Source organism: Schistocerca cancellata, chromosome 4 (assembly GCF_023864275.1).
Source record: "Schistocerca cancellata isolate TAMUIC-IGC-003103 chromosome 4, iqSchCanc2.1, whole genome shotgun sequence".
NCBI classification, from domain to species: domain Eukaryota; kingdom Metazoa; phylum Arthropoda; class Insecta; order Orthoptera; family Acrididae; genus Schistocerca; species Schistocerca cancellata.
Genome location: NC_064629.1, coordinates 267,071,238 through 267,086,480, shown reverse-complemented (window position 1 = coordinate 267,086,480; position 15,243 = coordinate 267,071,238). Strand labels below are relative to the sequence as shown.

At 28.0% G+C, this 15,243-nt stretch overlaps 1 pseudogene; it reads left to right on the top strand.

The window, feature by feature from the left end:
- The first annotated feature begins 11,765 nt into the window (after window positions 1-11,765).
- LOC126184083 (NADH-ubiquinone oxidoreductase chain 5-like) lies at window positions 11,766-13,437 on the top strand (annotated as a pseudogene).
- Window positions 13,438-15,243: the final 1,806 nt, after the last annotated feature.

Sequence of the window (15,243 nt, the reverse complement as noted above, 5' to 3'; positions counted from 1 at the left end):
TAAATGAACCAAAAATATCGGCATCTTAACTAAAAAGGCAAGAATTATAAACACATAAAATATAAAATAATAAGAACCAAAATCAACCAATAAAGGAAAATACAAAGTATTATAAAAATCATAAACCCTAAATAAAACTAATAATAAAGGCAATCTAGCAACCAGAGTATAAAAAATTAAATAAACACCAGCCTGTAAACGTTCAGGTTGATAACCTCAACCTAAAATCAAAAGTAAAGTAGGAACTAATCTAGCCTCAAAAAAAATATAAAAAGAAAGAAGACTCAATCTAGCAAAAGAACAATAAAGCATAATCATTAAAATTAAGACTATAAAGACAAAAAAATTAGAATGATAAGAACTTAATTAAACTGAACCTCTAGCAGTAATTATTAAAGAACAAATTCAAAAACTAAGCAAAATCAAACTAAAAGAAAAATAATCAATACCAAAATAATATCTAATCATATTCAAATCCGCATATGAATAAACACAAACCATAAAAACAAAACTAGACATAAACATTAAAGAATGAACCAATCATCAATAATTATTAACCAAACAAAGAGGGATCAAAAAAATAGTTATAAATAAATACTTTAAAATAAAGATAGACCAAAAGAATTTAAAAAAATCATTCCCATGAGAACGAATTATTGAAACTAAAACAGAAAGACCTAAAGCACCTTCACAAACAGAAAAAACCAAAAAAATAACAGGAAAAAAATAATCATAATAAAACTTAATAAGAATAACAATAATTAATATAAATAAAGAAAGCAGATGAAAAACAGCCGACCAGTTGCAAAGGATAAAGTAATCTTTACCTAGGTTTCAATAGGTTTAAACCTATCTTCTTCAGAAGACGGCCTGAGGAAAATGAACATCATGTTTTATATGAAAGGTATACACATAGGTCAAGTTTAGAGTTTAACGTATATTAGGAGGCTCTTGTGTTACAAAATATGAGATTAATTTCTTGTACTTACAGTATTACATTAACATGGCATGATACGTCGTTGCAATTTTTACAAACATCTCCATAGCTCCATTAGTTCAAATACAATATAGCCCTAAGAGTAGGGTTCGTCAAATAAATAAAATTAAGTACATGGAGGTCCGAGCGCGTATAAGCAACTGAGTAAAATCGGCCTGCGTGGTAGCAATGCGGCCAGGGCAGGTGGCGCTCAGGTCGAGTACTATGTGCCGATTGGCGTACTGAAGCAACATGTAAAATATAAATATTAGTTGCATCTTTAGAAGGAGTGACAGTGAACAAAATGAAAGCGTTTAACATTCCCATTATAACAATGTGGGGGCCTTAGAAATAGTAACGTAGAAACATACATCAAAAAGGCAGGTGGCGCATACGCCATGAGTTACATGCAGTGGCATATACAGCCAAAATAAAATTATATTACCATATTAGTGAAGCACACAGAATGTATATAAGTCAAAACTTTAAGCATAAATATTAAAGGCATCTTAAGACATAAATTACGAAACCTGGTGCACAATTTAGTTATTATACATTCACTGGGATCCGAGGCTTTAAGATAAGCGAGAATTACATGAGGGCCGGTGTAGTGGCAGCCATACATCATGAGTAAATCACATTGCATAAAAGGTAGTGAGCTTAGAGATATAAAAGTGCATGATAGCTTCCTGAGGAAAAAGACTACTGAGGTTATCAACATTAATGTTATGAATTAAATAATACGGGTTTAAAGCCTTCCAAAAATTGTCTACAGGCGAGGTTCAACTGATCGTTGAGTATATTGCCGTCTTCTAGCTCTAGATGTTTAAAAATAAATATTTTGTAACACAAGAGCCTCCTAATATATGTTAAACTCTAAACTTGACCTATGTGTATAACTTTCATATAAAACATGATGTTCATTTTCCTCAGGCCGTCTTCTGAAGATAGGTTTCAACCTATTGAAACCTAGGTAAAGTTTTCTTTATCCTTTGCAACTGGTCGGCTGTTTTTCATCTGATTACGTGGAACCGTTGCTGTTAGGCAGCTATGTTTAAAATAAATAAAGAAAGAGCAATATATTCTAATCTCAAAAGAACCATAATAAATGCTTACGTTTAGAGAAAAAAACATAAACACCAGCAAAATAAATCAATAAAGAAGTAAAGACAGAGAATATAAACATTAGTTTTAATAGTTTAAAAAAAACGCCGGTCTTGTAAACCGGAAATAAGTTCAGCCCCCACTTTTAAAACTTCAGAGGTGGAAAAGCTTTCCATCATCGGTCCCCAAAACCGATATTTTAATAAACTAACCCCTGAAATGATCAAAATAATAATTTATCACTATCAAATGTAATAAATATTAATTTTATTAAATTAAGACACCCAATATCAATAATGCTTTTCATTATCCTACAAACCTTTTTAGTCGGGCTAATAACAGGTAACCATAATGGAAAGATATTGATTATCATATATTTTAATTTTAACGTTTCTTGGTGGTATATTAGTTCTATTTAATTATATTACGAGAATTGCATCAAATGACATATTCCAACATAAATCAATTACAACAATTATTATCTTAACAATATGAGTATTTATTATATCAATATTAATTATTCTAGATATAACAATATTTATAGACTTTTTCAAAAATACTGAAACTATAAATATTGATAATACAATCAATTATCAAGAAATAACAATATCTTTAGAAAAACTATATAATAGACCAACATTAAGTATTACAATAATAACAATAATTTATTTAATTTTGGCACTATTAGCAGTTGTTAAAATCACCAATATTAACCAGGGGCCTATTCGTAAAATAAGATAGTTTACTAATGAATAGACACTTACAATTAAGACATCCTTGAATTAAAATCATTAATTACTCTTTAGTTGATGTGCCTGCACCAACAAATATTTCATTTTGATGAAATTTTGGGTCCCTACTAGGGTTATGTTTGGTAATTCAAATTGTAACCGGACTATTTTTAGCTATACATTATACATCAAATATTGAAATAGCGTTTAGTAGTGTAGTTCACATCTGCCGAGACGTAAATAATGGTTGAATTATTCGAACCTTACACGCAAATGGAGCTTCTATATTTTTTATTTGTATTTATTTACATGTAGGACGAGGAATTTACTACGGATCCTAAATTATACATGCACACCTGAATAATTGGTAAAGTAATTCTATTCTTAGTTATAGCAACCGCATTAATAGGATACGTTTTACCTTGAGGTCAAATATCATTCTGAGGTGCGACAGTAATTACTAATTTATTATCAGCAATTCCATATTTAGGAACAGGTGTAGTTCAATGGGTATGAGGAGGGTTTGCTGTTGATATTGCAACATTAAACCGATTCTTTACATTCCTTTTTGTACTACCGTTTATTATTGCTGCCATGGCAGCAATTCATTTATTTTTCCTCCACCAAACAGGGTCTAATAACCCTTTAGGACTAAATGGAGATATTGAAAAAATCCCATTTCACCCATACTTTACTTTCAAGGACTCTATTACATTTGTATTAATAACATCATTATTAATTATATTATGCTTGATTAATCCTTACCTTCTAGGGGATCCAGATAATTTTGTACCTGCTAACCCATTAGTAACTCCTGTCCATATCCAATCAGAATGATATTTCTTATTTGCATATGCAATTCTACGATCAATCCCTAATAAGCTAGGGGGTGTTATTGCACTATTCTTATCAATTAGAATCTTAATAATTTTACCATTTTATAATAAAACACCATTTCGAGGTATTCAATTCTATCCTATTAATCAAATTTTATTCTGAAATATAGTAGTTGTTGTATGCTTATTAACATGAATTGGTAAACGACCTGTTGAAGAACCTTACATTATAACAGGACAAATCTTAACAATTATCTACTTTACATACTTCTTAATTAATGTACATATTGCAAACGCATGAGATAAACTAATTAAGGAATAATAAGTTAATTAGCTTAGGAAAAGCATATGTTGTGAAAACATAAAACTAGAAGTTTTACTCTTCTATTAACTTTTCTTAAAAAATTTCACTAAATAAATGAAATAAATAAAATCTTTAAACCAACAAAGAAAATAAAAAAATTTAAAGATAAAGGCAAAAAACTTTTTCAAGCTAAGTACATTAACTTACCATAACGAAAACGTGGTAATGTCCCCCGAACTCAAATAAACCCAAAGGACATTACAGCAAGCTTAATAAAAAATATAAAAGAATAAAAATCAGTACCTAAAATATTAAAGCTAATAATATTCTTATAAAAACAATTCTTGTATACTCAGCTAAAAAAATTAAAGTAAATCCACCTGCACCATATTCAATATTAAAACCGGAAACTAACACAGATTCACCTTCGGCAAAGTCAAAAGGAGTACAGTTAGTTTCAGCTAAACAAGAAGCAAAACAAGCTAAAGCTAAAGGAAAAGAAATAATAATAAATCAACAATTAAGCTGGTAATTTATAAAATCAAACATGTTAAAACTACCAATTAAAACAATTAAAGATAATAAAATTAAAGCCAAACTAACTTCATATGAAATTGTTTGAGCAACAGAACGAAGAGAACCTAATAAAGAATAATTTGAATTAGAAGACCAACCAGCAATTATAACAGTATAAACACCTAATCTAGTACAACATAAAAAAACAAAAATCCATAAGAAAAAGAACACATATAAGTCAAGTAAGGGAAAATTACTCAAACAGCCAAGGAAATTATTAAATTAAAAACAGGAGAAAAATAATAAAGTAAATAATTAGATATAATAGGAATTGGCTGCTCGTTACAAATTAACTTAATAGCATCACTAAAGGGCTGAGGAATTCCTACTAAACCTACTTTATTTGGGCCATTTGAATTTGGATGTAACCTAAAACCTTACGCTCTAATAAAGTTAAAAAAGCAACACTAATTAAAACACAAATAACTAATTAAAGAAAATTCAAAATAAACATAAATAAATCATAAAATATCAATACTATTTGTAGAAAAAATCTACATAAATGATTTCTAAATTCTACACATTAATCTGTCAAAATAGTAATTTAATTAATATTAATCAATAAAATAAAAAATATTTTAACCATATGGTCCTTTCATACTAATATGAATCAATAATCTTAGGATAGAAACCGACCTGGCTCACGCCGGTCTGAACTCAGATCATGTAAGAATTTAAAGGTCGAACAGACCTAATCACTGGGCTACTGCACCCAAAGTTTTTCTTAATCCAACATCGAGGTCGCAATCTGCTTTGTCGATATGAGCTCTCAAAAACAATTACGCTGTTATCCCTAAGGTAACTTAATCTTATGATCATAAATTATGGATCAAAACAACAAACATTAATAAATGATATAATAATGAAGAGTTTATTTATTCTTCATGTCACCCCAACAAAACATCATCATTAAATATAGAAAGACAATCAAAAAACTATATAAAAATAAAATGTTAAGCTCTATAGGGTCTTCTCGTCCTAAAGAAAAACTTAAGCCTTTTGACTCAAAAGTAAAATTCAAAAATTTATTAAGAGACAGTTGATATCTCGTCAAGCCATTCATTCCAGCCACTAATTAAGAGACTAATGATTATGCTACCTTTGCACGGTCGAAATACTGCGGCTCTTTAAAAATCTGCTCAGTGAGCAGGCCAGACCTCAAAGTATTTTCAAGAGGACATGTTTTTGATAAACAGGCGGAAATCAATTTTGCCTAGTTCCTTATAATAAATTCACAAGGTAAAAATTATGTACAAATAAATATACTAATTCTATCATACTTACAAAAATTTTAAAATTAAATAAATAATCTTAATAAAAAACCTAAAATAATTATAAAATCAAAATAAAAAATAATGAACTAAAACGTAATCTTAAAGATAGCTGGTTTAAAGCTTACTATTATATTTTATAAAACTAATTATAGGTTATTAACTTCAAAGCTTATCCCTTAAAGAATAAATAAGTTAATATTTATACTTAAAAAATTAAAAAAAACAATTAACTTCAAAAAATTAAATTTCTTCTTAAGAAACTAGATATCTTGGGAAACGATTAACATCTCATTTCTATAAATAATTTAATATTAATTATGATACATTAACTATAAATTATTTATAAATCAACCCTAATCGAGACAAGTAAAATAAATACTAAAATTTTGATAAACCCTGATACAAAAGGTACAATAAATAAAATCTACTATTAAAAATTTAAAATAATATTTCATAAAACAATTACATTACCAATAAACTATAATCTAAAAAATCAATTCTACAAAATATACTAAGACAAAATTCGACAAAATTATTTTTATTAGATAATTAAATAAACAAAAAATAAATATAATAAATTAAATAATCAAGATATCCAGATTTGCACAGAAATATTTTCAGTGTAAATGAAACACTTTACTAATAAGTTATATCTTGAAACTCTTACTAGATACAATTTCCAGTACATCTACTATGTTACGACTTATCTCATCTAAATTGAAGCTAAATTAAAACCATAAAATAGAATAATCAATAATGAGAGCGACGGGCGATGTGTACGCACCTCAGAGCCATATCAGTTAAATTAAATACATTAAATTACTATCAAATCCTCCTTCATTAACAGTATTTCACCATCAAATTCGTTATAAACAAAAATCTATTGTAACCCACCTCCTCTTAACTATAAGCTGCACCTTGACCTGAAATATTTTATAATTATAAATCTTGAGAACTATAACTCTAAAAAGATTCTCTGATAACGGAGATATACAAACAAATAAATCAAGTAGAGTAAATCGTGTATTATCAATCACGGGGTAGGTTCCTCTGAATGGAATGAGATACCGCCAAATTCTTTGGGTTTAAAGACCTTAACTAATAGTACCCTGGTAAATATAATTAACATTTAAAATAATAGGGTATCTAATCCTAGTTTATTATTTAAATTTCACAGATTCATAAAAAGAGCTATAAATAAATTTTAACATTTCACCTTACAAATTCATATTTTAACCCTAAAAATATAAACAACTGTTTTAACCAATAATATTCACTAGTATCAATCGTATAACTGTGGCTGCTGGCACGAATTATGCCAATACTAAAACAATTGCTAAATCCAAAATTACTTTATAATTAAATCAAATTACTGCAAAATAGAACATTTAGTTTAACAAAACTTACATATAATACTAAAGAAAATGTGAATAAATAAGCAAGAATAAAACTTTTGGAAACAAAATAAGAAATTCAAAAATTTATAAAATTAAGAAAAAATAAAAGATTGAAAATATTTAAAGAAAAAAAACAAAAAAACACAAAAAGTGACAAAAAAAAGAAACGCGCCCTCGAATGACCACAACAACTTCTCTATTATATATAAATAAAGATTAATATGGAACATGTATACCAATAAATGTATTATATTCTTTCTTATTTAATCTTTCTTTTCACTAATAATAAAGAAAGATTAAATAATATAATAAATATATTTTATACAATTATGTAAATTAATGTAATATGTTATTAATATAAAATTAACTTTATTTTTAGTTAACTTAAATATTAATTAATTAAATAATTTAATTATAGATAATATATATAATTATATTATTATAATTAATACAATTATTTATATTAATATAATATTTTATATTTAATAATATAGATTAAATTTTTATATCCAATTATAATAATATTTACTATTAATTTACATATTATTATATAATTTATAATATAATAATTTCTTTTAAGCTAAAAACATAAGTAGCTATAATCCTAGGTAAATAAATGTATTAAAATAATCACTTAATAATAATAAAATAACTTTATAAGTATTTAAATTTAATTAAATGTAATATATTAATATAAATTATATATTGTATATAATATATAATATATGCTCAAATTATCCGAACCGAGATAAATTAATTAGAAATATCCAAAATAATACATAAACAAATTTTCAAAAAAAAATTTGATTTATATATTAAATTAAAAAAAATTGAAGTGCCTGATTAAAGGATTACCTTGATAGGGTAAATCAAGTAAATAAAAATTACCTGCATTAAAAATTACATAAGACAGATTTAAACTACCTCCTTTAGTATCAAAAACTAATGTGCATCATACACCTTAATGTAAAAAGGTAAGCTAAACAAGCTAATTGGTTAATACCCCCTTTATAGAGGTATCAATCCTCTCCTTTTTAAAGACCAACAACTCTACAAAACTTCTCTTCCTATCAACATTAATGATAGGAACGATCCTGTCCATTTCATCAAATTCCTGATTTGGAGTTTGAATAGGACTTGAGATCAACTTACTTTCATTTATTCCGCTCCTAACAAGAAATAAAAATATAATAATAAATGAATCATCAATTAAATATTTTATTGTCCAAGCAATAGATGGTTTAAAACAAACATCTCTACGACATCTTCTAGCATATTCCTCAATTAGACATTTAGGGTGAAAAATTAGATCTCTAACAGTTAGAGAAAACATCTGAGAACTATACTTTATTATTTACTCTCTATTAAGATTAATTATGGTCTTATTATTTAAGCAAATAAATCTATTTTTTATTAACCAAATTTATTCAGCCAGAAATATAAAAACTGAAATTAAATTCATAATGTTTTTATCTCTTCTATTCCTAGGTGGTTTGCCACCATTCCTTGGATTTCTACCAAAATTAATTGTAATACAGTCATTAATAGAAAATAACATAACAACTATTATAACCATTATGGTTGTATTAACTACAATTGCACCATATTATTATATACATATTAGATTCTCAGCCCTAATTATGTCATACACAGAAAATTCATGATCTATAAAAATAAAGTCTCAATAATCAAGAATTATTCTCCCTATAACAGTAATAATTTCAACAATAGGATTAATCTCAACATCAACCTTAATCTCGTTATACTAAGGACTTAAGTTAACTAAACTAATAACCTTCAAAGTTATAATTAAAAGAATAATCTTTTAGGCCTTAGTAAAATTTCACACCTCTAGAATTGCAGTCTAGAATCATAATTGAATATAAGGGCTTAAAAATGGTAAGAGAGAAACATCTCATAAGTAGATTTACAGTCTACCACCTTAAATTCAGCCATCTTACCGCAAAAATGATTATTCTCAACAAACCATAAGGATATTGGTACTTTATACTTCTTATTTGGAGTGTGAGCAGGAATAGTAGGAACATCAATAAAAATACTTATTCGTGCTGAACTCGGCCAACCAGGATCTCTAATTGGAGATGACCAAATCTATAATGTTATTATTACAGCACACGCATTTGTAATAATTCTTTTTATAGTAATACCTATTATAATTGGTGGATTTGGTAATTGGCTCGTACCATTAATAATTGGTGCACCAGATATGGCATTCCCACGAATAAATTATATAAGTTTTTGATTATTACCGCCTTCACTAACCCTTCTTCTAACATCTTCTATAGTAGATAACGGTGCTGGTACAGGGTGAACAGTTTACCCCCCTCTTGCAGGAGCTATCGCACATGGAGGAGCATCTGTAGACCTGGCTATTTTCTCACTTCACTTAGCAGGTGTATAATCTATTCTTGGTGCAGTAAACTTCATTACAACAGCAATTAATATACGATCAGAAAGTATAACTCTAGATCAAACACCATTATTTGTATGATCCGTAGCTATTACAGCTCTTCTCCTCCTTTGTCACTTCCAGTATTAGCAGGAGCGATTACTATACTACTAACAGATCGAAACTTAAATACATCATTCTTTGACCCTGCGGGAGGAGGTGACCCAATTCTATATCAACACTTATTTTGATTCTTTGGGCACCCAGAAGTTTACATTTTAATTCTTCCAGGAAATGGAATTATCTCTCACATTGTATGTCAAGAAAGAGGAAAAATTGAATCATTTGGAACACTAGGTATAATTTATGCTATATTATCAATTGGACTAATAGGATTTATTGTATGAGCACACCACATATTTACAGTAGGAATAGACGTTGACTCACGAGCTTACTTTACATCAGCAACAATAATTATTGCTGTACCTACAGGAATTAAGGTATTCAGATGATTAGCTACACTAAATGGTACTAAATTCAAATTCAATCCACAACTATTATGAGCTTTAGGATTTATTTTTCTATTCACAATTGGTGGACTAACAGGCTTAGTATTAGCAAACTCATCACTTGACATCGTATTACACGATACATATTATGTAGTAGCCCACTTCCATTATGTATTATGTATAGGAGCAGTATTTGCAATCATAGGTGTTATTCAATGATACCCATTATTTACAGGATTAACTATAAATAATACATGATTAAAAATCCAATTTACAATTATATTTATTGGGGTAAACTTAACATTCTTCCCTCAACACTTCCTAGGACTAGCAGGAATACCACGACGATATTCAGATTATCCAGATGCATATACATCATGAAATGTAGTGTCAAGAATTGGGTCCACAATATCTATTGTAGGAATCATTATATTTATTGTAATTATATGAGAAAGAATGGTTACAAACCGAGCAATCATATTTAGAGCTATTATAAGGAGATCACCAGAAGGATTACAAAATAACCCGCCTGCAGAACACAGCTACTCAGAACTACCATTAATTTCTAGATTCTAATATGGCAGATTAGTGCAGTAGATTTAAGCTCTACAAATAAAGGTTTGGCCTATTATTAGAAAATTTATTAATGGCAACATGATCAAATTTATCCCTTCAAGATGGAGCTTCCCCATTAATGGAGCAACTATCATTCTTCCATGATCATTCTATAGTCGTATTATTATTAATTACAGTAGTTGTAGGTTATGCTCTAAGTTATATATTATTAATTGCCTATACAAACCGAAACATACTTCATGGACATTTAATTGAAACATTTATTTAAGGCTTTATTGTTTATGTGTGCAGGTTCAATAATTCATAATTTAAAGGATTCTCAGAACATTCGTTTTATAGGTTCTATTATTAGTTTTATTTAGGGTTTATGATTTTTCTAATATTGTGTATTTTCCTATATTGATTTTGGTTCTTATTATTTTATATTTTATGTGTTTATAATTAATGCCTTATTAGTTATGATGCCGATAATTTTGGTTCTTTTATGGCTTCCTAAGGCTCATGTTAAGGCCACTATTTCGGGTGTTTTATTAAAGTTAGGTGGTTATGGTATTTTTCGTGTTATGAAGGTTATTTCTTATTTCGGTTTAAAGTTTAATTATTTTTGATTGTCTTTAGGCTTATCTGGTTGGGTTATTGTTAGATTTATTTGTTTTCGTCAGGTTGATTTAAAGTCTTTAATTGCATATTCTTCTGTTGCTCATATAAGAATAGTTATTGGAGGATTGATGACTATGAATTGATGGGGTTGTATTAGGTTCTCTTTCTTTAATGGTTGGTCATGGTTTGTGTTCTTCTGGTTTATTTTGTATATCTAATATTATTTATGAGCGTTTAGGTAGACAAAGATTATTAATTAACAAGGGTATAATTAATTTGATACCAAGAATGGCTTTATGATGATTCCTTTTGAGCTCCTCTAATATAGCTGCTCCTCCTTCTTTAAATTTAGTAGGTGAACTTAGATTATTAAATAGAATTATGTCTTGATCATCTTTTAGATTTTTTGCTTTAATTTTTTTGTCTTTTTTTAGGGCTGTTTATACTTAATACATGTATTCTTATTCTCAACATGGTAATTATTATTCTGGTGTTTATACTTGTTCTCTTGGTTATTTTCGTGAATATCATCTTTTACTTTTACATTGATTACCTTTAAATATTCTTTGTTTAAAGGGGGAGTATTTTTTTGTTATGTATATTTCTTCTTTGGTTATTTATTATAGAGAGGACTATATATCGGGAGAAAAAAATATAAATCGTTTTATTATTATTGTGTTAATATTTATTCTTTCTATAGGTTTTTTAATTATTAGTCCTAATTTGATTAGAATTCTATTAGGATGGGATGGTTTAGGTTTAGTTTCTTATTGTTTAGTTATTTATTACCAAAATGTGAAATCTTATAGTGCGGGTATATTTACTGCACTTTCTAATCGTATTGGTAATTTTGCTATTATAAATTCTATTGCTTGAATATTAAATTTTGGTGGTTGAAATTACATTTATTATTATGATTTTATTTCTAATTCTTTTGAAATAAAGCTTATAACTATATTAATTGTTTTAGCAGCTATAACTAAAAGAGCTCAAATTCCCTTTTCTTCTTGGCTTCCTGCTGCTATAGCTGCTCCTACTCCTGTTTCTGCTTTGGTTCACTCTTCTACTCTTGTTACTGCTGGGGTTTATTTATTAATTCGTTTCAGACCAAAATTAGATACTTATAATTGTGGTTGATTTTTGCTTTTAATTGGTTGTATAACTATATTTATGGGTGGTTTAGGGCGAATTTTGAATTTGATTTGAAGAAAATTATTGCTCTTTCTACTTTAAGACAACTTGGTTTAATAATAAGCATTTTGGCTATGGGTTACCCCAAACTTGCATTTTTTCATTTATTACCTCATGCTTTATTTAAGGCTTTATTGTTTATGTGTGCAGGTTCAATAATTCACAATTTAAAGGATTCTCAGGACATTCGTTTTATAGGTACTATTGTTAATTTTACGCCTTTAACTTCAGTTTGTTTTAATGTTTCTCGTTTGTCTTTGTGTGGTATACCATTTTTCGCTGGTTTTCATTCAAAGGATTTAATTCTTGAAATGGTTTGTTTAAGATGAATTAATTGTTTACATTTTTTTCTTTATTTCTTTTCTACTGGCTTAACTGCTTCTTATTCTTTTCGTCTTTTTTATTATTCAATGTCTGGTGATAATAATTTTTATTCTAGATTTTCTTTTGATGATAAGGGTTATTATATTTCGTTTGGTTTAATTGGTTTATTATTTGTTGCTGTTTTTGGTGGCAGTCTTTTGTCTTGATTAATTTTTCCTATTCCTCATGTTATTGCTTTGCCCTATTATTTCAAGTTTTTAACTATTACTGTAGTTGTTTTGGGTGCTTATTTAGGTCATCATATTTCTAATTTTGATTTTTCTCAATATTTATTATCTTTAATTATATTTTCTTTTGTCAGATTAGCTGGTTCTATGTGATTTATACCTTTTCTTTCAACTAAGTTTATTAGATATATTCCTTTAAAATTGGGTTATTATTCATCTAAATCATTTGATTATGGTTGGGGTGAATTATTTGGTGGTCAAGGTTTATATAGACTGTTTATTTATTTAATTGATTATATACAAGGTTGATATGATTCTAATTTTAAGATTTATCTTTTAACTTTTATTTTTTGAATGTTTATTTTGGTGATATTATTTTTCGTTTCCTTAAATAGCTTATGATTAGAGCGTAACACTGAAGATGTTAAGGAAGTATTTTTACTTTTAGGTATTTATAAATATACATATATTATTTTTACAGTGAAAATGTAATGTTTTATTTAAACTATATAAATTTTAGAAATGTTAACGGAATTTAACCGCTAATATAAAAAGTTAGCAGCTTTCATATTGGCTTTACATTTCCTTAATTGGAACTTTATAGTTCAATTATATTATTAACAGTAATACGCCTCTTTTTGGCTTCAATTAATAAGAATAAGGGTATTTTATTTACCAATCTACCAGGTCGAAATTGACTGCAATATTTCGCTTCTTATTCTATTTAAGGTTGATTGATTATATCAATACTTTTTGAATGCAACCCAAATGTTATAGTTAACTACAACCCTTTATTCTGCTCATTGTAAAGCTCCTTGATTTCATTCATGATATAGTCCTCCTAGTAATACTATAATAAAAAATATTGTTGATATTGTTCAGATTATAATGTCTGAAGTTTTAAAAATAATTACAATTGGGAGGATTAGTGCGATTTCTACATCAAAAATTAAGAAAATTACTGCAATTAAGAAGAATCGAAGTGAGAAGGGTATTCATGCTGATCTTTTTGGGTCCAATCCACACTCAAATGGTGAGCTTTTTTCTCGGTCATTAATTAATTTTTTTGATAATGTTGTCGCAAGGATTATAACAATTATTGGGATAATAAATCTAATAAAAATTGTTGTAGATAGAATTAGGATTGTTTTTCTTGATTAATATCAAGCTTTTTGATTGGAAGTCAAATGTACTATTTATACTAGAAAAACAATTATCTACCTCATCAATATATAGAGATGTATAAGAATAATCACACTACGTCTACAATGTGTCAGTATCATGCTGCTGCGAAAATCCAAAGTGGTGTCTTGGTGAGAATTGATTTATTGAATGTTGAAGTGGACATGTTGATAAGAAGATTGTTCCAATAATTACATGTAGCCCATGGAATCCTGTTGCAACAAAGAATGTTGATCCATAAACTGCATCTGCAATGGTGAAGGGTGCTTCTCAATACTCATATGCTTGAAGTGTAGTGAAGTATAGTCCTAATAATACTGTGAAGAATAGTCCTTGTAATGCTTGAGTATGGTTAGCTTATATTAAACTATGATGTGCTCATGTTACTGTTACTCCTGATGCTAAAAGATTAGCTGTATTAAGCAATGGAATTTGTATAGGATTAAAAGGTTGGATTCCTATTCGAGGTCATAATATTCCTAGTTCAATAGTAGGTGCTAGTCTTCTTCTAATAAATGCTCAGAAAAATGAAACGAAGAATAGTACTTCTGATGCAATAAATAAAATTATCCCACATCGTAATCCAATTGATACAAATCCTGTATGTAGTCCTTGGTATGTTCCTTCTCGTACTACATCTCGTCATCGTTGGATTATAGTTAGTAAGGTAATTCCAAATCCAATTATAAATAAGTTAATGTTAAATAGGTGAAATCATTTTGCTAATCCTGATACTAAAACTATTGCTCGAATCGCTCCTGTTAATGGTCAAGGTCTGTAATCTACTAAGTGGAATGGGTGGTTTGAGTGAGTTGTTAACATAGGTTTAGTATACTCCTCTAGAGTATAAAGTTCTTAATATTGAGAAAACATAAGCTTGAATTATTGCTACTGCTGATTCTAGAATTAATAGAAGTATTTGTCCAATAATTAATAGTGAGATTAAGTTTATTGCTATAGATGGTCCTGTATTTCCTAGTAATGTTAATAGTAAGTGTCCTGCAATTATATTTGCTGCTAGTCGTA